The following is a 26188-nucleotide window of genomic DNA, read 5'->3' on the forward strand; positions in this document are numbered from 1 at the left end:
AGACATGGTCTCCAATCCAGGCAACATCCTGGTAAATCTCCTCTGCACTCTTCTAAAGCTTCCACATTCTTCCTATAATGAGGTGACCAGAACTGAACACAATGTTCCAAGTGTTGTCTGACCAGAGCTCTATGGAGCTGCAACATCACCTCGTGGCTCTTGAAATCAATACCCCGACTATCGAAGGCCAACACTCCATACACCTTCTTAACAACCCTATCAACCTGCATGGCAACCTTGAGGGATCTATGGAAGTGGACCCCAAGATACCTCTGTTCCTCCACACTGCTCAGAGTCCTGCCATTAACCTTGTATTCGGCCTTCAAATTTGATCTCCCAAAGTGTATCACTTCACACTTATCTGGGTTGAACTCCATCTGCCACTTCTCAGTCCAGCTCTGTATTCTATCAATGTCCTGTTGTAATCTACAGCAACCTTCTACACGATCCACAACACCATCGACCTTTGTATCATCAGCAAACTTACTAGCTCACCTTTCCACAGCCTCATCCAAGTTATTTATAAAAATCACAAAGAGCAGGGGTCCCAGAACAGATCCCTATGGAACACCACTGATCACCAACCTCCAGGCAGAATATGCTCCATCTACCACCACCCTCTGTCTTCTATGGGCGAGCAAATACTGAATCCACACAGCCAAGTTTCCCTGGATCCCATGCCTCCTGACTTTCTGAATAAACCTTCAATGACGAACCTTATCAAATGCCTTACTAAAATCCATGTACACCACATTCACTTCTCTACTTTCATCAATGTGCTTTGTCACATCCACAAAGAATTCAGTCAGGCTCATGAGGCATGACCTGCCCCTCACAAAGTCATGTTGACTGTCCCTAATCAGCCTATGCTTTTCTAAATGCCCATAAATCCTGTCTCTAAGAATCTTCTCCAATAATTTGCCCAGCACTAAAGTAAGACTCACTGGTCTGTAATTCCCAGGGTTATCCCTACTCCCTTTCTTAAACAAAGGAACAACATTTGCCACCCTCCAATCATCTGGCACTACTCCTGTGGCCAGTGAGGACACAAAGATCATTGCCAAAGGTGCAGCAATCTCTTCCCTTGCTTCCCATAACCTCTGATATATACCATCTGGCCCCGGTGACTTATCTATCCTGATGTTTTTCAGAAGTTCCAGCACATTCTCTTTCCTCATGTTGACATGCCCCAGAATATCAGCCTGTCGTATGCCATCCTCACAAATGTCAAGGTCTCTCTGGTGAATACTGAAGCAAAGTATTCATTGAGGATCTCCCCTACCTCTCCGACTCCAGGCACATGTTTCCTCTTTTATCCCTGATTGGTCCTACCCTCACTCTAGTCATCCTCTTATTCTTCCCATAAGAGTAGAACACCTTGGAGTTTTCCTTGATCCTACTCGCCAAGGACCTCCCATGCCCCCTTCTAGCTCTCCGAAGTCCATTCTTAAGCTCCCTCCTGGCCACCTTGTAACTCTCCAGAGCCCTGTCTGATCCAAGCTTTTTAAACCTCAGGTAAGCTTCTTTCTTCCTCTTGACAAGATATTCTGCATCTCGTGTCAACCATGGTTCCTTCACTCTACCATCCTTACCCTGCCTCAATGGGACAAACCCATCCAGAACCCCATGCAAGTATTCCTTAAACAACCTCCACATTTCTGCTGTGCACTTCCCCAAGAACATCTGTTCCCAATTTACACTCCCAAGTTCCTGCCTAATAGCATCATAATTCCTCCTCTCCCAGTTAAATACTTTCCCATATCATCTGCTCTTATCCCTCTCCAAGGCTATGGTAAAGGTCAAGGAATTATGGTCACTGTCTCCAAAATGCGCTCTCACTGAGAGATGTGAAATCTGATCAGGCTCATTGCCCAGTACCAGGTCCAGTATGGCCTCTCCTCTAGTCAGCCTGTCCACATACTGTGTCAGGAATCCTTCCTGTACACACTGAACAAACTTCGTCCCATCTATCCCCTTTACACTAAGGAGGTGCCAATCAATATTAGGGAAGTTGAAATCACCCATGACAACAACCCTGTATTTTTGCGCCTCTCCAAAATCTGCCTCCGGATCTGCTCCTCAGCATCTCTGCTGCTATTGGGAGGTCTGTAGAATACTCCTAATAGAGTGATTGCTCCCTTCCTATTTCTGACTTCCACCCACACTGACTCAGTGGACGATTCCTCCAGGGCATCTTCCCTTTCTACAGCTGTGACACTGTCCCTGATCAGCAAAGCCACTCCCCCACCCCTTTTACCTCCGTCCCTGTCCCTTTTGAAACATCTAAAGTCCGGAATATCCAGCAGCCATTCCTGCCCTTGCGACAGCCAAGTCTCTGTAATGGCCACCATGTCATTGTTTCACGTACTTACCCACGCTCTAAGTTCATCAGCCTTGTTCCTGATACTTCTCACATTAAAGTAGACACACTTCAGCCCATCCAACTGACTGCAATTTTGCCCTTTGAACTGCCTATCCTTCCTTACAGTCTTTCTGCATTCTGCATCTACTTGTACACTAAATGAACCAACCTCTGATCTATCACTCTGATTCCCATCCCCCTGCCAAATTAGTTTAAACCCTCCCCAACAGCTCCAGCAAACCTGCCCGCAAGAATACTGGTCCCCCTCCAGTTCAGGTGTAACCCGTCCCTTTTGTACAATTCATACCTTCCCCAGAAGAGATCCCAATGATCATCAAATCTGAAACCTTGCCCCCTGCACCAATTTCTCAGCCACGCATTCATCTGCCAAATCATCCTATTCTTACCCTCACTGGCACGTGGCACAGGCAGCAATCCAGAGATTACTACCCTTGAGGTTCTGTTTTTCAGCTTCCTACCTAACTCCCTGTATTCCCTCTTCAGGACCTCATCTCTGTTTCCACCTGTGTCATTTGTACCAATATGTACCACGACCTCCGGCTGTTCACCCTCCCCCTTCAGAATGCTGTGGACCCGATCTGAGCGTCCCTGACCCTGGCGCCGGGGAGGCAACATACCATCCAGGAGTCTCTTTCACATCCACAGAATGTCCTGTCTGCCCCCCTTACTATGGAATCCCCTATCACTACTGATCTCCTCTTCTCCCCCTTCCGTTCTGCACCACACAACCAGGCTCAGTGCCAGAGACCTGGTCACTGCAGCTTTCCTCTGGTAGGTCCCCCCCCCCCCCCCCCAAAAAACAGTATCCAAAGCGGTATACTTGTTATTGAGGGGAATGGCCACAGGGGTACTTGGCACTACCTGCCTATTCTCCGTCCTTCTGACAGTCACCCAGATACCTGCCTCCTGCAGCCTCGCAGTGACTGCCTCCCTGTAGCTCTTGTCTATGTACTCCTCAGTATCCCGTAGGAGCCAAAGGTCATCCAGCTGCACCTCCAGTTCCCTAACACGGTCTGTAAGGAGCTGCAGCTGGATGCACCTGGTGCAGGTATAGTTATCAGGGAGACTGGATGTCTCCCAGAACTCCCACATCTCACAACCTGAACACACAACTGACCCTAGAGCCATTTTCACTACTTTGCACTAAAGGGAACATCAAATCAAAGAAAGAAAGCTTCTTTCCAGTGATTTGGATAAAGAGTTGAAAATTTTAGATGGAGACCCTTGGCTTAGCAGCTGCTGCTAGTCTGTGGGTGTCAACTATCAAAATAATGGTGTTTTCTACAAGTAGGCTTCACTGAGGACTGTGGTTTGCAAATGGTGAGCTCTGTACCTTTGGAGCTAAACATGAAATCCCTGACAGTTGTTGGGTAGAGTATGTAGGAGAATGGCAGAGTGGATAGAGGAATTTAGGCAGGCAACTAGTTGGAGTGGGTTACAGGGTGTTGGGCAAATGAATGGGTGGCATGGGGAAATCATCAGCTGAGGTTGAGGAGATAGCTGGGGGTTAAGGAGATGATGATGGCTTTTAAGAGGTCCAACATAGAAAGTGTCTTGGAAGGAATAAGCTGGCAGGAGGTAATTTTGTAAGGGGTGTGTAATAAGAAAACTTTGGGAAGCTCCTGTAGCAATAGGAAAGTTATTTATTATTGTTCACAGTACTCTCAGTGTATAGTGACCAGCATTCCTGTTTCACATTATTGATGAGCATGTTCACCGATCATATGAGAGGGCCCTGCACCTTCTGACCACCCACTCATACCCCGTAGGACTGCAATCAACTGGAAGAGCAGAAGGAAATGTTTCCATGAGTCATCGTACCCCCTCCAATGGTCCACACATAAAAAGAATTAAATGATGCAGTAAAGGTGAAGGAATATTTTACAATTTGACCTATATTTTCATTTTTTTATTAAACTGCAAAATGAGATGAATTGTTTTTATTCTGTTGGAATATAATTAGACTTGTATTTCCTTGTTCTTAATATTTTTATGTAAGCTACCAGTTAGATTGATTTGTCTCTGGGGAGGTTCTTGTTCATTTTTGTGCCATAATGGAGAAATAGGAAAAGGATTTCAGTGTAGCTTCAGGTTTGGGCCTTGAGCTGGCAGGTCTCGCAGCAGCTACAGAGAGGCACGATCATTATTTTGTGGAGTTGGGTACAGCAGGGTCTGTTCCATTCAATTGGACACTTGCCTGATGAAAGACTTCAAATGAAGGTCTGAAGAACGTGACTCATTTATGCCCCGTGAATAGCATAACCCCTGGCCCTTGAAAGGGACTCCGAACTTCCTATACCTTTTTATTTCCAAAAACTGCAGTTACTGTTGGTTTAACTTTCTCTTCCTGCCCAACTGTCCGACTCCCATTTTGGCCCTGGCCCACAGACCTTCGGAATAATCTGATATTCTGTCCCACCACACCACCCCCCCCCCCCCACAAGTTGCCAAAAACTTACAAATTCCATCCAGATACTGCAGATCCTGTATGAAGAATGGGACTTAAAAACCTATTCCACATTAATTATTCAATGTCTTTTTCTGGAGCAAATATTGAAGATCAGATACTGTGAAAATGTTGCAGGATATATAAACCCCTTTTTTCAATACTGAATCTCTTCTGCAGTTATTGAAAATTGCACACTGTGTGCCATAAATTGGCTGTGAATGTGTTTTAGTGCATTTTCCATTGCATGTTATAAATTAGTACAAAAGAGCTGTCTGAAATTGAGAATTTATTATTAATAGGATTCTTAATTAAATCAGACTTGATAATTCTGCATTTTCCTCATTAGTCCTCATTGAAGGAAACTTACTCCTCTAATAAAAGACTGATGTCCTTCAACATGTTAGATAACTTTTCTCTCTTTTAAAGACTCTGGTATTTTAAATCAGAATTCCTAAATTCATTTACAATTCTGAAGAACTATTCCTGTAAGACAGGCATAACCTTATTGACTATGTGTGAAGGTTCATAATTATTGCCTTGAAGTTGGGTATCAGTGCCCATTCTCATGTGCAGATTTTGCATTAAAAGGACTTGGCCTGAGGTGATTAATTCAGGGGTGAAATTACTCTCTTCAGGAACTTTGCCTGGGCATTCCCACCTACAGTTCACCTGAGCTTGTTCTGTGTAGGTTGCACACCAAATGACATCATGAAGCATGTGTTTCTTCTGTTAACTGGATCTTTTGGCGCGACCTATGACCATTGTTGAACACTCATGGTACGGTGAGGGGTATATTGCACTATTTTGTTGCACTTGTGACCATTTAAAGAGACAGTCCGCTTGCATTGGAAGATCTGACTGGGCAGCTTTAGAACTTGCAGTAAACTGCTCAAACAGCTTGCATACTGCAAAGAGAGCTACTGCAAACAGTAATGCTTTCTCTAGTATCTGGCTGCTCAGGTACTTAAATGAGGACACATTTCAATAATGCAAGTGTGTTTAGGACAATTTCTAATTGAATGGACAACAATATGAACTTCAGAAATCAACGTTCTCAGTGCACCTTTTGAAGTTCTCATCCTATATCAGCATTCCCTGTTGGCACCCGTCTGACTGTTCCTCTTCCCTTTGACTCTGCACACTTGTGCTTGGTGACCCGTGATGGGCTCTTCCCTTAGAAGGGTGATGCTGGGGGAGGAGTAGTGATGCTCTTGTGAAATCACTTGTACCTGGACACCATACAGATTCTGAGGGGACTGAGTGGACAATGCCGCAACAATCTGCGGGCAAACTAACTAATCCACCATTGAGCCCCGAGCTGAGCTCGCTGACAGATACTGCGTCACAGATATCTACTCTCTGCTGTGTTCACTCTTCTTGGAATCAGCTGTCTGCTCTTGATGCAGAGAGGTGTGAGTGAGGGGGGGGGGGGGGGTCACCTGCAATAGGGTCCTTGTGTGCCATTTCTCTGCCCATGTGTGGCATCTTTCTGCCTATTTCTTTTACTTCAAAACTAAACTTTATTCAGAAAAAAATATACAAGTATAAAAAGAACAGTGTATAGTTCTCTTTATGTTCGTAATGTCATTCAGTCTATGCATTCAGTGTTATCAGTTATATACATTAGTAGTGTGTGCTACATTGCCACTCACGTGGCCTCCTGATGTTTGAGAAGCTTTCGCACTGGACTCGGGCCCTCAGTGTCCAGTAACCTATTCTGCAGTAACTTCCCCACAATGCCTTTGGATTAGCTGCACCAAGCTTCATTGCATCCTTCAGCACATACCCCTGTAGCCTGGAACGTGCTAGTCAGCAGCACTGCCTTATTGTACTGGCTAAGTTTCAGGCAGGCTAAAGAGCATCTTTTCATTGAGTTGTTGAACTTCCAACACCACTCAATTCCTGTATCAGTGTGTGTCCCTGGGAACAGCCCGTAGATTAGAGAGTCCTCAGTTATGCTTATGGAGAGAGGGTAGCAGCTCACAGATAACATTCCCTCACTCCTGGAGAAGCGAGAGCTGCTCGTAGACAAATTTCTTCCCTCCTCTGAGATGCAATGCCAAACTGTAATCATTCTGATCCTCGGCCTTCCCTTCCTCCTCCTCTTCCAGTTTCCTCCTGCTTCATCTCTGGGGATGGCATATCTTCAGATCCTGTAGAAATAAATAGAAAATAGTTGTACTTTTATCTGTGAACAAAACTCCTTTATGCTGATGCATCAGCACAGATGATAACAAGGGTGTCCAAGGTGGGCAAATCACTGAGGATATAGTAATGAGAATGAAGCTTAATGAGCACTGTTGGCAGTCTGAGTAGTGCACATGCTGTAGAGGTGGTTTGGGGCTCAACTACCCTCTGCTCATGAGAGACAGAACCGTGCCCTCCAAATGGGACAGTGCGTGCATGGAGTGTCTGTGTGTAACTGTGTCTATGTATATTTGTGTAGGTGTGTGTGTCTGTGTGTGAATAAGAGAGAAAATGGAAGAGTGTAATTTTTGTTGGACTAGACCTCACTTTGACAGATCTTGTAAGATCTCTTCCTTCTTTGACCTATCAAACAGGAATTCTGCTCCCACAGGAGACCGCTGTAGCCACTGCCTGCCACCCTCTTCAAAGACTTCCTGGCAGTTCTCCCAGACTCCCTGGTGCAGAGAGAGAGAAACAGCTCTCCCTATATTTTACTGGGAGAGATGTTAAAGTCCACTCTCTGTTAATGTCCTGCTGATTGAAATAAGATAATATAATGAGACAACTTCCTAGATATGCACTGTACAATATTTGCCTATGCAGTCAGCACAAACCAAAAATAATTCATTACTTTTTAAAAGCATTGACTGGTAATGCTAATGTTTTATCTATGTAAATCAGTTCCTTAGCATTAGGGTGTAGAAGTTTGCAACACCAGGCTGATGTACAGTGATACAGGGATCTGGTCCAGCAATGAGACATGCAGTCCTGAGCCACAATTGATATTAACAATGCAGAATTTATTGATTACAATGTTTCAGCCAATGTACTGGAGGTGGGAACAGGGTGCATGACTCACCCCACACCATCTATTGTACAGCAAACAAAATCAATTCACTTAGTTTAGGGCAACACAGTGGTGCAGCCAGTAAAGCTGCTGTCTCACAGCTCCAGTGACACAGGTTTAATCCTGACCTCTGGCATTGTCTGCGTGGAGAATATGTCATCTCTCTGTGACTGCATGGGGTTTTCTCCATGTGCTTTGGTTTCCTCCCAGATCCCATAGATGTGTAGTTGGGAAAGTTAGTTGGCCACTGTAAGTTGCCCCCAGTGTGTAGGTGAATGGTGGAAGTTGACGGGAATGTCAGGCAAACAAAATGGGATTACTGTAAGTAGGTGCTTGATGGTTGACGTAGACTTTGTGGGCTGCAGGACTTGTCTCAACAGTGTATGTCTAAATGACAATCTATTTTAAAAGAAGCAGCTTCTTCTAATAAAACCAGGCTAATTCCTCCACGTCATAAAGTGGGTGGAGAATGACACATACAGTATGTGTTATGTACATCAGTCTTAGTCCCATACAGCAGTGTGGTTACCAGGCTTCATGGACCCGATAATCACCCTTCTAGCGAACAGTAATGTCAGTATTATGTGCAGTAATGAATAAATGTTAATAATAGAGCATTACATTGCAATAATTTCAAGTGACTGCACAGGTTGATAGAGTGGTAAAGAAAGGCGTATGGCTTGCTTGCCTTTATTAGTCGAGGCATTAAGTTCAGGAAGTTATGTTGCAGCTTTATAAAACACTGATTAGGCTACATGTGGAGTATTGCATTCAGTTCTGGTCGCCCTGTTACAGGAAGGATGTGGAGACTTTGGAGATGGTGCAGCAGAGATTTATCAGGATGCTGCTTGGATTAGAGGGTATGTGCGATAAGGAGAGGTTGGACAAACTTGGGTTGTTTTCTCTGGAGCAGCGGAGGCTGAGGGGTGACCTGATAGATGTTTATAAAATTATGAGAGGCATAGATAGGGTAGATAGCCAATATCTTTTTTCCAGAGTTGAAATGTCTAAAACTAGAGGGCATGCATTTAAGGTGGGGGGGGGGGGGGTGTGGTTAAGTTCAAAGGAGTTGTGCAGGGCATGTTTTTTTACACAGTGGTGGGTTTCTGGAATGCACTGCCAGGGGTGGTGGTGGAGGCAGATATACAACAGAAACGTTTGAGGCTCATTACAGGCATGAGAATGTGTAGACAATGGAGGGATATGGACATTGTGTAGGCAGAAGGGATTAGTTTAATTAGGCATTTAATTACTAGTTTAATTAGTTCAGCACAACATCGTGGGCCAAAGGGCATGTTCCTGTGATGTACTGTTCTTTTGTTCTTTGAATTATTTTCAAAATTTTGATTTGGTATCAATTGAGTAGTCACTGGACTCATAACTATTGTATCTAGTTTGTGAACTTCACGGAACTTAGCTCAATAAAAAAAAGTTCTGATTTCTGATATAACAGCAATTGTTTGATTTGTGGATAAAATTTCAAAGTATTGGTATTTTAACAGAAGGCTCTTAAAAGGGTTCATTATTCTTGATGGAAATCCCAATGTGGCATACTCTGACATATCACTGCATTAATATTAATGGACTAGGCCCAAAGCTTTTGGTCTGGTTTCAGTTTCCAATGGTTGACATGCTGTGAGATTCTAGCCTGTATATGAAACAAGTCACAATCTTCAAAGCTAGTAGAGCACACATTAGAGGATCACTGGACTGAGAATCCTGTGGTCTTAATTGGAAAACTGTTGTCTGGCCTAGATAGCAATTAAAACTGTACCAGATCTGAAGAACATGACACTCCATCAATAGCATTCCCATTTTAATGCCCTTATGTCCCATAAAAATGCCAACTAAACTGAATTTAGGACAGAATAAAATAGTCAAAGAACATTTATTAACTTCTGCGTGGGCATATATATTGAAACTGGGGAATAAGTTGTATCACTAATGCAAGGATGATTGCACGATTAGTTTCTGCCTGTTATCATACTGCCTATTAATTACACTGGCTGCAGTATCCAGGAAGAACAATCACACGACTCATGGGCTGGATGGTGCACCAGAGGGGTCAACACCATGGGTAAATGGTACCAATTAACCTAGAGCTGTACTGTTTAATGAACTTCTTAAAGGGGAGTGCTGTAATGCATAGCATGGAGGTTGAACAAATACCCAGCAGCCAATGTAGGGGAAAATGATAAAGAGTCAGCTGGATGGAAGCTGAGATTCCACATGAGTTATCTTTGCAATGGACTCAGCTGAGGACTTTGGTGCAGGTGACTGATGAAGGCACACATGCAATAAAGCTCATCGTGTATCGGGAAAGCTTGTATTCAGGACTGGGGAGCTCACTGGAATACAACACCTAACTTTGTTCAGGCCCGCAAGTTAACTTTCTGGATGTCCCAGCATAAAGTACCTGCTCCCGTTTGCAGACAACCATGATGATGGAGCACCCACTGCAGTACAAACATCATACACCCATACCACCCGCTGCTTCACAAGCCTAGACCTCTGCCATCGTGTCTGTGGATGACATTATGCGTCGTGGCTTGAGGCTCGGCAATCTGTCCTCCAGCAAGTTATTGAAGCTGCTGAGGTGACCGATTGGAACGCAAGGACAGCTCCACGGAGCATTTATCTTCCTACCCTTGGACACCTGACCAAGCGTTGGATGCAGGCTGTCATTAGCCAGGCTGAATGGCCACTGTCTGTGATGATATGTTGCAGGTGAAGTAATTATTATAGCCATAGAGTTACACAGCACAGATGGGCCCTTTGACCCACCACGCACATGCTGACCTTGATGCCCATGTACGCTGATCCCATTTGCTCACATTAGTACCTTATCCTTCAATGCTTTGCCTATCTAAATGTGTGTCTAAATGCCTCCTAATTGTAATAATTGTATCTGCTTCCATTACCTCCTCTGGCAACACATTCTAGATATCAACCACTCTGTGTAAAAACAAAACGTTCCCCTCCAATCTCCCTCTTATCTTAAACCTATGCCCTCTTGTTTTTGAAACCTCTATCACGAGAAAAAGATTTTGACTATTTACCCTATCTGTACCTCTTATAATTGTACATACCTCTATCAGGTCACTCCTCAGCCTCTCACTCCAGGGAAAGCAATCTCAGCCTGTCCAAACTTCCCCCAAGTCCTCCAATCCAAGCAACATCCTGGTGAATCTGCTCTGCACTCTCTTCAGTGCAACCACGTCCTTCCTATAGTGTGGTGGCCAGAACTGCGCGCACTACTCCAAGTGTGGTCTAACCAGTGTTTGGTAAAGTTGTAACGTACCCTAGAATAGTGAAGGTTTTCCACCAAGCCCTTCAGTGAAACACGGTCATCATGTACCAATTATTCTGCAGTCACTGTTCAATTCACATGTTCAATTCTCCGATAAGCTGTCCAGAATCATTCATCTCACATAAGTACATGAGCACTCCAGATGCCATTTAAACAAATATTATCTTGGTCACCAATGACTGCACCAAAGATGCAAGCCTCTTGTGATTTTTGTTCTAATTAAATATCTTCAGATGTGCTGCATTATATTTAATTGTCTAGAAATTGGACACACTTTACATGTTTTATTTGCAAATCATTTTCAGCTCATCAGATCACTCCAGTGATAATATCTGGGTCAACTTTGCACCCATTGGGATATTTATCTGGGTACTTCTGAGCACAATCTCCCTTACCAAAACCGCGTTCAACAGATCATCCTCCATAACTTCCACCAGTTTAAGCAAGATGTCACCTTGAGATACGTCTTCCGCTTCCTTCCTCAGAGTTCACCATGCCTCAAAAATGTTGTCAGCTGCAAATATGGAAATTATGCCCTCTGCTCCCAATATCATGAATGTTGTTACTGAGCCAGCTTTCTATCCATGTTGCTGAAGGCCATTTTTATTCTGTAGGTTCAGTCTTAATGTCGAGCCATTAAGTGGTTCAAATGCTTTTAAAAAGTCATATATAATATATCAACTGAATTCCCTCATTGTCCTTCTCTGTTCCTTCATTATAAACATCTATCAAGTTAGACACCATTTGCCCTTAATAAATCCACACCGGCTTTTTCTAATTAATCCACACTTGAGTCTCTGCTATTTCTGTTCCTGAAGATTACTCCTAATCCATTATTGCTCCCTTCAATAATCACAGCTTTCTTTTAACCAACTGTAAGTTGCATTTTGCATTCAATGGCCCCTTCACCAACTCCCACCTGGAAGTAGCTTGGGGCCAGTGGTATCTGGGGATACAGTTATACCGGTACATCATGTAGGGTGGGGTACCCAGACACAGTGAAGAGTGTTATGGGCCCCGGCTTCTCCATGTTTTTCCTTACTTCAATGGCAGCCCCTGTACTAAGGTTGTCATGGGAATAGTCTCTTTACTAAAGACTCATTCCCCGGACGTCAGCAGAAAGGTAATTGGTTTATCATTGTCACGTACTGAGATACAGTGAAAAGCTTTTGTTTGCGTGCCATCCAGACAGATCATTCCATAAGTAAGTACATCGTGGTAGTACGAAAGGAAACCAAATCAGAATGCAGTGTTAGTTACAGAGAGAGTGCAGTGCAGATAGACAAATAAAGTGGAAGGTCCATGACAAGGTAGATTGAGAGACCAAGAGTCCTTCTTTATCATATAAGACTCTTGAACGGAACTCTTCTAAGAGCTGTCCTTGATCCTGGTGGTATTTATTCTCATCTGCCTAATGGAAGGGGGAGAAGAGAGAATGACCAAGATGGGGAAAGGTCCTTGATTATGTTGGCTGCTTTCCTGAGGCAGTGGGAAGTGATGTGGCAATTGTGAGCGCTGCATGCATCTCCCAACAAGTCTCACTTTAGTGAATGAATCTGTGATAAATGCAACTGTGCTTTTCTTGCATTTTTGCCCAAATTTTCAACTCTTTTTGGCAGATTTGAGTAGATGCAAGTGCAGAACATATTATGCAACCAAGGTAGGATGAAGTCCAATTTCTAGATGATTGTTTTCCTTTAACAGGTCTCCTATTTTTAATCTATCAAAGTGAAAATGTGGCAGTGTAATAACACGAAAAGATGATTGTCTTGTGAGTGAAAGTAATTTCCGTATGTAAATAGAAGATAATAAAACGCAATGCCCCCAAGGTTCTGGGTTAACTGATATATTTTAAACTTAGCATGAATTAAAATTAATAAATGAATGTGGCTGCCTGGACATGGAGTAAGGCCACATAGAGCTGTGGATGAAAATAAAAATAATGCAGTAAATGTATTTACTTCATGCAGATATTGTGTTGTTCGTCAATCTTTAATTGAAGAATGTCAAAAAGCTAATGAATGGCATTCTGGCTCTCCTATACTGTGTCATATTTAAACTAACTGAGTTCAAAATTATATTAAAAAAAAGTGGTCATTTATGGTTTAAGCAGGTTTTTGAGCACATTCAGAATCTAATTTGCTCCTCGTTTTTGGTGTTAAATTCTATATAATTTTGGCTACTTAATTTCCTCCAAACTAATTCACTTGCATTAAAGTTTCCACCCTTAACACATCCATTCCATGTAATGTCAGTATGTTACTTCTCAGGCCATTCACCATTGAATAATAGGAGATGAGTTGCCCTCTCAGTCGCAGACAAACACATCTGCCTGCAAGAATGAACACAGAACAGTTTAACTAAATGGCAAGCATGGGTCTGTCACTCGAGGGACATTCTCCCACTTTTAACTGTTCAGCAATATTGTTCCTTGGTAGTCCAATGGCTTTGTAGTCAACTGCATTTGCAACACACAACTTCTGTTACTATAACCTCTTTAAAATAACAAAATACCACAGGGCACTTCACTGTTATGCATCAAACAAAAGTTGACACCAAGCTACGTGAGTTCATATCACCAGAGATTTGGCAAAATATGTGGGTTGTAGTGACTTAACATATAAAATAGGAGCAGGAGCAGACCACTTGACCTTTTAAGCTTTCTCTGCCTTTTAATGGTTGATCTGATTGTAATCTCATGTCCACATTTCCTTTTACCTAGGGTAACCTTTACTTATCAAACATGTCTTCCCCTGTCGTAAAAATATTCGAAGACTCTGTTCCCACACCCTTCCGAGCCACATGTCCTCCCCAGCTTACAAACGCCTGACTAATGTACAGCCGTACATACAAACAAGTGTTTGAGAGACAAGTGGGATGGCTTTGCTGGCTGTCGCAGGGCTGCAGGCATCTTCTGCCCTGTGTGAACTTGGTTGGCATCCAGACATACTGCTTATCTGATGCTATGTGCCTGTGATGCTGCTGCAAGTAAGTTTTTCATTGCACCTGAGCATACATGTACTCGAGCCTATAACAATACACTCGACTTTGACTTCGATATTTCTGACTTGCAAACTGTTCAGGTTACAAGCAGCCCACAGAAATGGAACCCTGCCGTAACCTGTTGACAAGCTGCAGAGACATCCAAAAAATCATGATTCTCTGAGCCGATTGACACCCTTCAACTGTATGGCACCAGGTTCTAGAATCTGCCGTCTTGTGTCTCCATTTACTACTCCTCTGCGAAGTCTCTTCAATGTATGTTCACTTATGAAGAAGTTTTCCTCCAGTCTAGATGAAGGGTCTCGACCCAAAACGTCGACTGTCTATTCCCCTTTGCAGATGCAGCCCAAGCTTCTGAGTTCCTTCAGCAGTTTGTGTTTTGCTTTGAGTCCTACATGGGTTGTACCTGGAGGGTCAAGAGGAGAAGCTGCGTTAGATCCGATCTACAGTTATAACCCACAAGGTTTTTCCATTGTCTCACTGGAGGAATCAGTTATAACTGTCAGATGCAAAACAAAATCTCTCAATTCTTTCCCCATATCACCAAAATAAAGACATCAAATTACTTTCTTGTATTATTCTGCCACTGAATTTACAAACTGAAGAAGATTGAGTGATTAGATTTAGTGATTAAGAATATGGAGCAAATAACAAACTGTTGGAGGAACTGAGGGTCAGGCAGCATCTTTAGAGAGTGATGGACAGCCAACGTTTTGGGTCGAGACCCTTTATCTAGGCTGAGGGTACAGGGGAGATAGCCTGCATAAAGAGGAGAGGGGGTGGGGTGGGGCAAGAGCTGACAAATAAGTCTCCAGATCAGGAATAGAGTTGTGGAGAGTTGGGAAAAAATTGACAGCCTGGCTCAGTTTGAGCTCAGTTTCATTTGGCAGCCATAGAGTTTCCAGTGGGATCCAATGGATAATGAGAGAGGAGAATCTGGGGCAGGGTTTCAGGAGAGGAGCAGTGCCTACAATGAACGAGCAAAGTCATCAACCTGACACAATAACTATTTCTCTCTCCACAGATGCTGCCCAACCTGCTGAGTCTTTTATACCTGCAGGTGACAAAAAGCCCACACCTCTGATCCTATCGGGGAATGTACAGAAATCGCGGGTCACCTCTGCCAGTAACCACGGAGTTGGTGCAAAAGAATGTCTCCTGCCCTGGGTGAGTGATTTACTGGAGCGAGAGATGTTAGAGAAGGGGCTGAGATGGGAGGAGCTTCTTCATAGTCCAGAACTCCAGCCCCACATGTGGGCACAGTGTGAAATGGAGCTAAATTAAAATAATTCTTCTGAAATGGTATTACATGAGAATCAAGCACTTTTGCGTTAATCCTTGCACAAGCCCATGAAGCTCTCTTAGTATTAGCTGCCAGCCAGGCTTCTGTTCACACAGCTACCTTTGAAATAATTAACCAGTGAGAAATACCTTGCAGACAGTTGTAGCGGTTAGCGTAACGCTATTACAGCACCAGTGACCTGGGTCCAATTCCTGTCACTCTCTGTAAGGAGTTTGTACGTTCTCCCCGTGTCTGAGTGTGTTTCTTCTGGGTGCTCCGGTTTCCTCCCACATTCCAAAGACATACAGGATAGGAAGTTGTGGGCATGCTATGCTGGCGCCAGAAGCATGGCGACGCTTGCGGGCTGCCCCCATAACACTCTATGCGAAAGATGCATTTTGCTGTGTTTCGATGTACATGTGACTAATAAAGATATCTTTCTTTATCTTATCTTACTCTCCTGTTTCCGCAAATGGCTAGCAACTACTTGACTGGAGAACAAAGTTTTGAAATCTATATTTCAATGGAGGTAGCTCTGACTACAATGAACAATATTGGAGAGAGGAGGGGTCAGTAGGACACTGTACGGGACGTCAGGATCTGACATGAGGGCAGTTAGGCAGCCCTTGGGATATGTGCAGAAGATCTGGTCCAATCAGCTGATTCATTCAGGATAAGTAATTTATTTTATGTTACCATTTTTGTCACTGTCAGAGAGGGCTGATGTACTGGGGAGAAGTGATTTTTAATTTACTGAGTCTGCAGTCTCTCAATTTTTGTTATTTGCCTTAGTCAATGCACATTTAATTCTTTGTCAAGACTGTAATAGTTTGTGTGGGTATGCTGGTCCACAGGAGCCGACAGCTGGAATGAATTCTCACAGATCAGGAACCTGTTGGGAAACATTTTGTCCGCACCATGGCTTAGTCTGATCCCAATCTCATCTGACAGCCACAGACTTTCCAGCAGGATTGAGTGGATAACGAGGGAGGAATAGGAGAGGGGAAGCCAATGAGGCGCCTGGGGCAAGGTTCTATCTTTTGCTCTTACTGAGCAAGATGATTAATCATCAGCTGCTGGAGACTCTTGAATCCAGAGAACACTGAGGCTAATTTGAGGAAATGAGGAATGATGCCTGACACTCTTGGTCCTTGCTGGCCAGTTCCATACGTATCTAATGAGTCACCGAGAGAGCTCAATGCTTAACTAACCCATGGAGTAGGCATGTCATACTTTCCATCCAGCATCTTACCACTTGGTAGATAATGAGGCCATAAAGGAGATGTAAGGTTTCAAAACTTTGTGTATCTTTTGTTTTTTTTTAATTCAAGGCCTGGACTTTGAACAAAGTATACACGTGACAATTCCTTATAGGGAGCAACAAACAATATACTGGAGGAACTCAGCGGGTTGACCAGCATCTGTTGGGGGGAAAGGAAATGTTGACGTTTCGGGTCGTAACTTTGCATCAGGACCCTCCATCAGTTCCGTTCCCCCGAGAGATGCTGCTCGACCTACTGAGTTCCTCAGTGGGTCCACCATCTGCAGTCCCCTACATCTCTATTTCTCATAGGGGTCTGTCCTGTCTTCAGGATGTAGCTGAAACACTCCATCCCAGGTGAATCTCCTCTGCACACTCTTCAGTCCAATTATGTCCTTTCTTTGGTATGATGACCACAAAGGTAGATAGCACTTCAGCTATGCCTCACCAATATGTCCTGTCTTCAGGATGGAGCTGAAACACTCCATTCCAGGTGAATCTCCAATATGTAGCTGCCTTTAAGAAGTGGTGGTGTAATGCTCTCCTCATCTGCTGAAGCTCTTCAACAGGCATGCTTCCACAGTGCTGTTGAATAAGGAGTTCCAGGATTTAGATCCTGTAATGGACCAATATTTCCAACCTAGAATGGAGGAGTTCTCTGCTGTCTGCTGCCTTTATCCTTATAAACAGCAGAAGAAAAGGGTTTGAGAGGCACTGATGAAGAAGGGTTGCAATTATTATGCACTGGTGTTGGATGGAGTGAAAGTTTTGGGGTAGATTCTGCTCTGTGGATAAGGATTACAGATACATGAGAGCATCTCTGGAGATTACCTTCCAGCTTTCTCTCCTATACTCTGTGGCAGCGTTGAGTATGATGGCACTTCAATAACACAATATGATCAACATAAAACATGCCAAAGGCTGTAGTGAGGTTGAAAAAATGTTTTGTGCAGTGGCTGGGGCTTCTCCCTGCATTTCTCTTAGAGTTATTGTGTGGTGAAGATCATGTAAGTTCCTTCTACATGGAAGGAACCCACATTGTGATTTGGGACACGGCTGATCAGCCACTGTGAGAAGGAGGTTGAGGAGGACCCAAACAAAGATTTCTCCTACGGGAGACCCTTCTAATGCACTTTGGGAGGACTACTGAGCATAGGACATGCCCAATGAATGGTAGGGCCCTAGGGAGTATTGAGGAACAGAGGAACCTTGGGATACAAGTCCATGGATTCCTGATGGTGACAGGATAAGAAGATAAGGTGGTGCAGAATGCAGTTGGGACACTTACTTTCCTTAGACGGGGCATAGAATGTGATAGGGAGATTATGGTATGACATTGTAACATATTGGTGAGGCATGGCTGAAGTGCTATGCACCTTTGTGGTCGGCACACTGAAGAAAGGACATAATTGGACTGAAGAGGGTGCAGAGGAGATTCGCCTGGGATGGAGTGTTTCAGTTATGAGGAGGGACTGGATAGGCTGGGTTTGTTTACCTTGGATCACAGAAGGATGGGGCAGAGCTGACTGTGGTACAGTAAATTACGAAGGGCATAGATAGGGTAGGAAACTTTTCTCCATAGCAGAAATATCTAAAATTGGAGGTCAAATGGACTAGGTAAGGGGTTTAGAGGAGATATGAGAGAGAACATTTTTCACCCAGAGGGTAGCTAGAATTTAGAACACACTGCCTGAGTGGGTGCTGGAGGCAGACACCCTCAAGGTTAAAGAAGTATCTAGAAGATCATTTAGATCACCAGGTTATGGACCAAACACTGATAAATTGGATTAGCATGGACAAGTACTTAATGGTTGGCATGGACATGGTCAGCTGAAGGGCCTGTTTCTGTGCTGTATGTCTCTATGCCTCTATGATGATGATAACCATTCTTAGTGAAAATTGATGTCAATCAAAGCTGTGTGATTGCCCAACACTTTTCTCAGTCTTTCTTACCACAATGTTGCATCTTACCATCAACACACCTCCCACAGTTGTATAGCTAATCTTTGGAACTAATGGGAAGCTGTTCGACCGCTGGTGACTACAACCCAGAACCAAGGTTACTCAGTAATCGAGCTTCAGTACGCAGATGACACTTGTGTGTACGTGAGCTCTAAGCCATTGGTGGCACTTCGACTAAAACATAGGAGCAGATGGACATTGCACTCAACATTTACAAAGTAAAGGCCCAACATGTCCCTCCTGCACCAACACAGTTATTCGGCAACAACATTTCATGTCGAGACATGTCTGATATCTCAGAAGCTTGGTTTATAGAGCTTGCCAAGTGGGGGGCAATACCAGATTGTGGTATAACAGCGTGACACAGAGTGTGACATATTCTTTTTCTTATGTTAGAGCTGACATTTGTTCTTGTTACACCTGTGAGTTAAAACCCATCTCATCTAATCTTCCTGAGAATGTTACTAATGTTCCATGCAAGAGTGAAGCTGCCAGCTTCACAGGAGAATTGTGATATTTATGAGTGACTGTAGGAGGATAAAAAGGGGAAAAATTATAAATGCATTAAATCTGAAATAAAATCTAAGCCACAGCAGTTCCCACAGCCACTGTAAAGGAATAGAGTCAGGTCAATGGTTTGGCTGCAGATCCCATCGCAGAAGTTTCCGGAATGTTGCTGAGGGAGAGTAGGTTTTGTGAGATTAGGACCAGAATTTCCATTCTTGTGCTATCTCCAGGACATATGTAAGAAAACAACTAGGATCCAGTTTAAAATCTACCTGCCACTGTCTAGACTCACGTGGTAAGAGTTGTTGGTTAGTTCCCATAGAACAACTCAGCATGAATCTCTACAGCAGGAAAGAAAAGGTTGTTGGTGAGACTGGATGAGGAGGGGGCAGATGGTGAGTTGCGGGGGGAGAAAAGTAGGTTTAAATTCCCAAGTGCTGGTCAATGTGGACCACCAAATCAACATTCCAAGCAATATTTCTATGTCCAACCACAACACAATACATGCATCAACTAATCCACCTCAACACACCTTCTGCGCTTGACTTCAGGCTGCTGTTGTCTGCCCAGCTTCTCGTACTCAGTGCTCCACAGTAGCTGTATAATGGCTGCAGGGGAAGAGAAGAGCAACAGAACTGATAGGATTGCTCTGCTGGGAGCCAGCATGGACCCTTTGGACAGAGTGGCCTCCTTCCATGCTGTAATAAGTAAATAACTTAGTAAGTAACTGTGGGAGGCAAAACACTGCAGATGCTTGAAATCCGAAATAAAAGAGAATGCTGGAAATAGTCAGCAGGTCAGGCAGCATCTGTGGAGAATAAAACGGGGTGACTTAACAGTTAAATAGTGAAAAAAATGGAGGAGAAGAATGAAAACAGAGGAGAGAGAAAGAAAACCAGATACTGGAATTCTGAGATACAAAATGTCACATACTGTAAGTTGGAAATATGAATTAAAAAGAACAGAAAATGCTGTAAACACTCAGCAGGTCAGGCAGCACCTATGGAGAGAGAAACAGATAATCTTGCAGTTCTATGACCTATCATCAAAACCAGCCAGTTCTGCTACAAAGTGGTGATCTGAAATTGTTGAATCCATTGTTGCGTCCTGAGGTTGCAGTGGGTTTGTTCAGGAGGTGAGAAGCTGAGCCTCGAGCTTACATTGCGCTCTGCTGCAACCGTGTAAGAGACAGAGAGGTCAGATTGACGTGCGATGGAGAATTAAGTTGCTTTTGTATAGTGGGCTAACATTGACACACCATAAGGTTGGAGACATCTGGAAGTCTGCACACTGTTCCATTTGGGGAAATTGAATTGTGTGAGGTGTAAATACACACAAGAACTCTGAGTTTTTAAGATTTAAAACCTGCGTGTGAGCCATTCATTGGGATCCATGGCGAGTTGGTAAGTTGGATACAAAATTGGCTTGGTTATGAAAGGCAAAGGATAGTGATGGAGGGGCTGTTATTCTGACTGGAGGTCTGTGACCAGTGGTGTTCCGCAGGGATCAGTGCTGGGACCTCTGCTGTTTGTAATATTTTCATGTCTGGATTTTCATCCAGATCTTATACAAACGATCTGGATGAAACCGCAGACAACAAAAATCAGTGACGTTGTGGATGGCAAGAAAGGTTGTCAAAGGATGCAGCGGGATTTAGACTGGTTGGAAATCTGGGTGGAGAAATGGCAGATGGTATTTAATTCGGACAAGTGTGAGATGTTGCACTTTGGGAGGTCAATTGCAAGAGGAAAGTAAATAAGATAAGATCTCTTTATTAGTCACACGTACGTCGAAACACACAGCGAAATGCGTCTTTTGCGTAGAGTGTTCTGGGGGCAGCCCGCAAGTGTCGCCACGCTTCCGGCGTCAACGTAGCATGTCCGCAACTTCCCGACCCGTACGTCTTTTGGAATGTGGGAGGAAACCGGAGCACCCGGAGGAAACCCACGCAGTCACGGGGAGAAGATACAAACTCCTTACAGGCAGTGGCCAGAATTGAACCCGGGTCGCTGGCGCTGTCATAGTGTTACATTAATCGCTACACTACCGTGCCTGCCCGCACAAATAGCAGGACCCTTAAGAGCATTGACGTACAGAGGGATCTTGAGGTGCAAGTCCATAGCTCCCTGAAGGTGGCAACACAGGTGGATAGATTCGTAAAGAAGGCATATTGGTCAAGGCACTGAGTACAAAAGTTGGCAAGTCATGGTGTAGCTGTATAAAACTTTAGTTTGGCCACATTTGGAGTATTGTGTGTAGTTATGGTTGCTGCATTACAGGAAGGAGGTGGAGAGTTTGGAGACGGTGCAGAAGAGGTTCACCAGGATGTTGCCTGGATTGGAGAGTATTAGCTCTAAGGAGAAGTCGGACAAACTTGGATTGTTTGTTTTGGAGAATCAGAGTCCAAGGGTGTGACCTGCTATTAAATCGGGTGGATAGTCAGTCTTTTTCCCAGGCTGGAAGTGTCAAATACTAGAAGGCATAAGTTTAAGGTGAGAGGGAAAAAGTTTAAAGGAGATGTGCCAGGTAGGTTTTTCTACACAGCGTGGTAGGTGCTTGGAACATGCTGCCAGGGGAGGTGACTGAAGCAGATACGACAGACACATGGACAGGCAAGGAATAGAGGGATACAGACCATGTGCAGGCAGATGCAATTAATTAGATTGGCATCATGATCAGCACAGACATGGTGGGCCGAAGGGCCTGTTCCTATGCTGTACTGTTCTTTGTTCTATCTCCACAAATCATGAATAATTCAGGGATAGATAAATGGAGGAATATATTTTCCTGCTTTGTTGGAAAAATTCAGACCGTATATAAAACAACAATTAAGAGAATGTTGTGGCATAGATAAATGTTAATACATGGCTGTCTTGTCAGCAAGGAATTTTTGAAAACGTTTTCATTGGTCCAATCTTGCTTTGGTTTACAGGTCCCAAATGCAGCCTCCTCAATCAACTATAAACTAAATGGATAAGTTCCTTGTCTGCCAACTAAATAAGCTAGTGCTGCATTATGCAATAGGAAGTTCATCACCGACACTCACCATAGACTCAATGGAAATGAATGATTCATTCAAAACCTTTTATGAGATTGCATATAAATCTGAAACAGCACCAAAAATATCTGTTGACATTTGCATTTATAGCTATTAAAACATAACGGGCATTTTGTGAAGGTGATGGGTCACAGTGGAACTTAACACATTTCACACTAGAAATGAGTGTTGACAGCATCCACTGACAAATGCTTAATACACTTGTAAGTAGTCCCTTTGTCTACTGTTTTACTGAGGACAAGTCACATAAACATCACACCTATTCCAAGAGCAAATTGTAATAAAAGTATCCTGGGTCCTTCCTCCCCTATATCCTGTTCCCAGAGCAACACCTCAAGTTATCAGATTCCTATCCCTGTTCCAATATTCCCTTGTTCTCTTTCCATGCTCGTCCAAGACTCCTGGATATTTCTCAAAGCACTGCAGATCCAAAGCTTCCTTCCCAGTGCTTCCACAACTAGAGTCACTCAAGTTGACAATCAGCATTGGTACAACTTATACTCCTCTTTTGCTACCTTTATACCATTGAGGGTTTAGACACATTAGAGTTGGTGTTAAAATAAAATCAGAAAATGCTGGAAACACTCAGTAGACCAGGCAGTATCTATGGAAAGAGAAACAGTTAACGTTTCAGAAGCGAAAAAGAGAGAAAACAAGTTAATTCAGGTCGCAGAGAAGTTGGAGAGGGCAGTGGGTGGAACAAAGGGAATTTCTCTGATAGGGTGTAATGATGTAGCTGTTAAAGGACATTTAAGGCCCTTTCTCTAATGGTGTGGGGCACTGTTTGGTGTCATCCTCATCGGCGATTCCAGACCACTTGAAGTCTCAAGTCAAAAAAATGTCAAAGTATCCTCCTAATGATCACCAACAGCTTCTTGGACTCTACATGGTAAACAACACTCAGAGGAGATGCTGAAGGATATAATGGGCTAGAATGCACTTCGGGTAGGACCTTCAATGTCAACCATGAAGAATGACGTAGTGGGGACACCACCACCAACTGCACTGACTATGGTTATGTCTTCAGGAATCAGACTTGCCTGGGTCAGAAAATTACTGGAAGAAGTTGCTTCTCTGACCTTGATCTCATCAATTCATCTGTCTCAGAAGCATGAGTTCAGCTAACCATTACACTATCCCTGTCCAAACATAGGGACCTAACTTGAAAAGCATCAGATATCTGATGCAGGATCACTATGTATGGTTGACCTTTGCCTGTTTGAATTGTTTAGCCCCAAACAAAATAAATCCTGTGAATTGCTTTGCGTGGAACCAGTGACCAGGTGCTGCTGACCACGTTGATGCTAACCGTATAAGGCTTGAGTTCGGGTGTGCAAGGAACCAGCTCAAGCTAGCCAACAAATAGTTAAAGTCAGCTCCACACCTCATGAAGAACTGTTTTATGGCTGTGAATGTTTTTAAAGAAATACAGCTACAGGAATTGGCTGGCCAAAGCAGGAAGCAAGTTTCCTCGCTAATTTTCAGATGTCAGTCCAGAAGTAGGGAGGAGGAGAGAGGTTGTTTAGCCCCTAGAGAACCAAGGAGTCATATAGTCAAATGGCAAATCAGAGAAGCCAAGAAGTCCCACAGATATGGATGCAATGCAAAGCAAGGCTTAATGATCACATAGGAGTAGTCAAGGCCAGTGAACATATCAACAGGTCATCTAGCCCACCAAATGCAGCACTGGTCTCAAATCCTGGCAATAGAATAGATGAGTAACAGATAGTAATTTTATGTCTCACACTGTACTGCTGCTGCAAAACAATATATTTCACGAGATATGTCAGTGATAATAAACCTGAACTGAACTTGCCAACAAGGTCCAGCTAGCCTTCCAGAAAGGGCTAGGAATGCACTATTGGCAGCTTGTGGAGAATGTGGTTGTTGACAATGAATGATAAGCCCCTCTGGTGGGGAGACTTCCAGAATGGTCCAGTTGCAGGGGTGTTACTGTAGAACACAGTTTGTCTGCTCTGTTATGTTACAACTGACGGTATAGGACGGGTCAGATGATAGTCCTTATCTCCAAGGGAGCCACTCATTCGATTGCTTGAAAGATACATTAGGTTGGTAATGGATAAAGTTGTGTCCAGCTGCAACCAGACATGGCTGGATTGTGACTGTTCCCTGGATATTTACACATGGTTACAAACCAGATGTACATTGAGGGAGTAAAATCGCTGCAGTACCCTGCAACATTGGGAATCTCAGATTTCTAGAGAACCTTTATACGTGATCCCCCTGCTGTGCTCTGCTGAGTGAGACGTATGTGAACCCACTCTCCTCGACTAGGAACTTCACGATTTTCCTTATAAGTCGGTGCGATCCAAACCAAGAAAGGCCACTGGTGTCACCAACACAAAATTGAAAAGACACAAACAAAGAAATTCATACCACAGTCACCTAAACAGCCAGAGGCAGACCAGCCCTCTCACATCAGCTACGTGATCACTCTCTGTTAGTACCCGCATGCTGAAATGGATTCACTGTTAAAATTACTCCTTATTGAAGGGTTCATATGAGACTTGCTCTTGGAGGGCCTTACGTTGATGGCCCTTCTCCACCTCTTCCTCCTCTTTCTGGCTGGCTGCCCTGCTCTGTGGGCCTTGTCCTCTTAAAGACCCAGAGCAATGGTCCATTGCAGTTATGTATAAAGCCCAACATCAGTCATAACCATTCCCTGAAGACTTTAGAAACATTTAGCTCTTCAAAAAGCAAATGCCACGCTTCAGTTTGGTATCAGGACTACCCAAGCATTGACTTCCTGATCTGCCAATCTGTACACTTCAGGCTGTACTAGTGATGCATCTGCATGCCCTAACCAATTTTTCTGGATGGAATGAGCTATCCCAAAAATGCACACTCCTGATGCAGGGTCTCAACCCGAAACACAAGACCGTAAGACATAAGAGCGGAATCAGGCCATTCGGCCCATCGAGTCTGCTCTGCCATTCGATCACAGCTGATTTATTTTTCCCTCTCAACCCCATTCTCCTGCCTTCTCCCCGTAACCTTTGACACCCTCACTAATCAAGAACCTATCAACCTCCGCTTTAAACACACCCAATGACTTGGCCTCCACTGCTGTCCATGGCAATGAATTCCACAGATTCACCAACCTCTGGCTAAAGAAATTCCTCCTCATCTCTGTTCTAAGGGGACGTACTTTTATTTCTGAGGACGTGCCCTCTGGTCCTAGACTCTCCCACTACTGGAAATATTCCCTCCACGTCCACTCTATCCAGGCCTCTAAATATTCAGTAGGTTTCAATGAGATTCCCCAAAACATTGACAATTTCTCCCCTCCCCCCCCCCCCCCCCCCCCCCCCGATAGATGCTGAGTTCATCCAGCAGATTGTTTGTTGTTCCAGATTCCAGCATCTGCAGTCTCCTGTGTCCCCATGAACACTCTTGATCTGGACAAGAATTGGATCAAATTTACTAACCATAATGCACAAGCAATGAGCCCAGTTTCTTCGCCAACATCCTGTTTCCACAGCAGGAACATCCTTTATTGGTTAAATGCCTGTGGTATTGATCTATGACTGATGCCATCAGGTGCAATTGGGAATTTGATAGTTGCAGTAAGAAGACATCAAGAACCACAGGAGTACTTGTTAATACAATCTTAGACCCTGTTAACCATCTAGCCAAAAGGCTAATCTTCATTCAAAGCAAAGTGTAGACAGATATCGCTGAAGCCACAGCAGTTATGTACCTAGAATCAAGCACAAGGTGAAACTAATCCATTGTGTTACAGCAGTATCCAAGAAGGACAAAAGCATGTCATGGTAATATATCACCAGCAAGCTCCTCTCCATCTTTAGTTAGATATACTTCACTGTTGAATCATCGTCACAGAACATTTGTGCTCCAGGTTGTTGACTCCCCATTAGGAAAGCCACATGAGATCAGTTAGTATATGAAAAAAGCTGG

At 43.8% G+C, this 26188-nt stretch overlaps 1 long non-coding RNA gene across 1 annotated transcript in view; it reads left to right on the plus strand.

Moving 5' to 3' along the window:
* The window catches only part of LOC127583293 (uncharacterized), a 99176-nt gene extending 76805 nt beyond the window's left edge, over positions 1 to 22371 (plus strand). Inside the window, exons 4-5 of the long non-coding RNA XR_007958240.1 lie at positions 15204 to 15346; positions 22124 to 22371. This is a non-coding gene — a long non-coding RNA (uncharacterized LOC127583293). The remainder of the gene's footprint in view (positions 1 to 15203; positions 15347 to 22123) is intronic.
* Positions 22372 to 26188: the final 3817 nt, after the last annotated feature.

The sequence above is a fragment of the Pristis pectinata genome, chromosome 26, assembly GCF_009764475.1.
Source record: "Pristis pectinata isolate sPriPec2 chromosome 26, sPriPec2.1.pri, whole genome shotgun sequence".
In the NCBI taxonomy this organism is placed as follows: Eukaryota; Metazoa; Chordata; class Chondrichthyes; order Rhinopristiformes; family Pristidae; genus Pristis; species Pristis pectinata.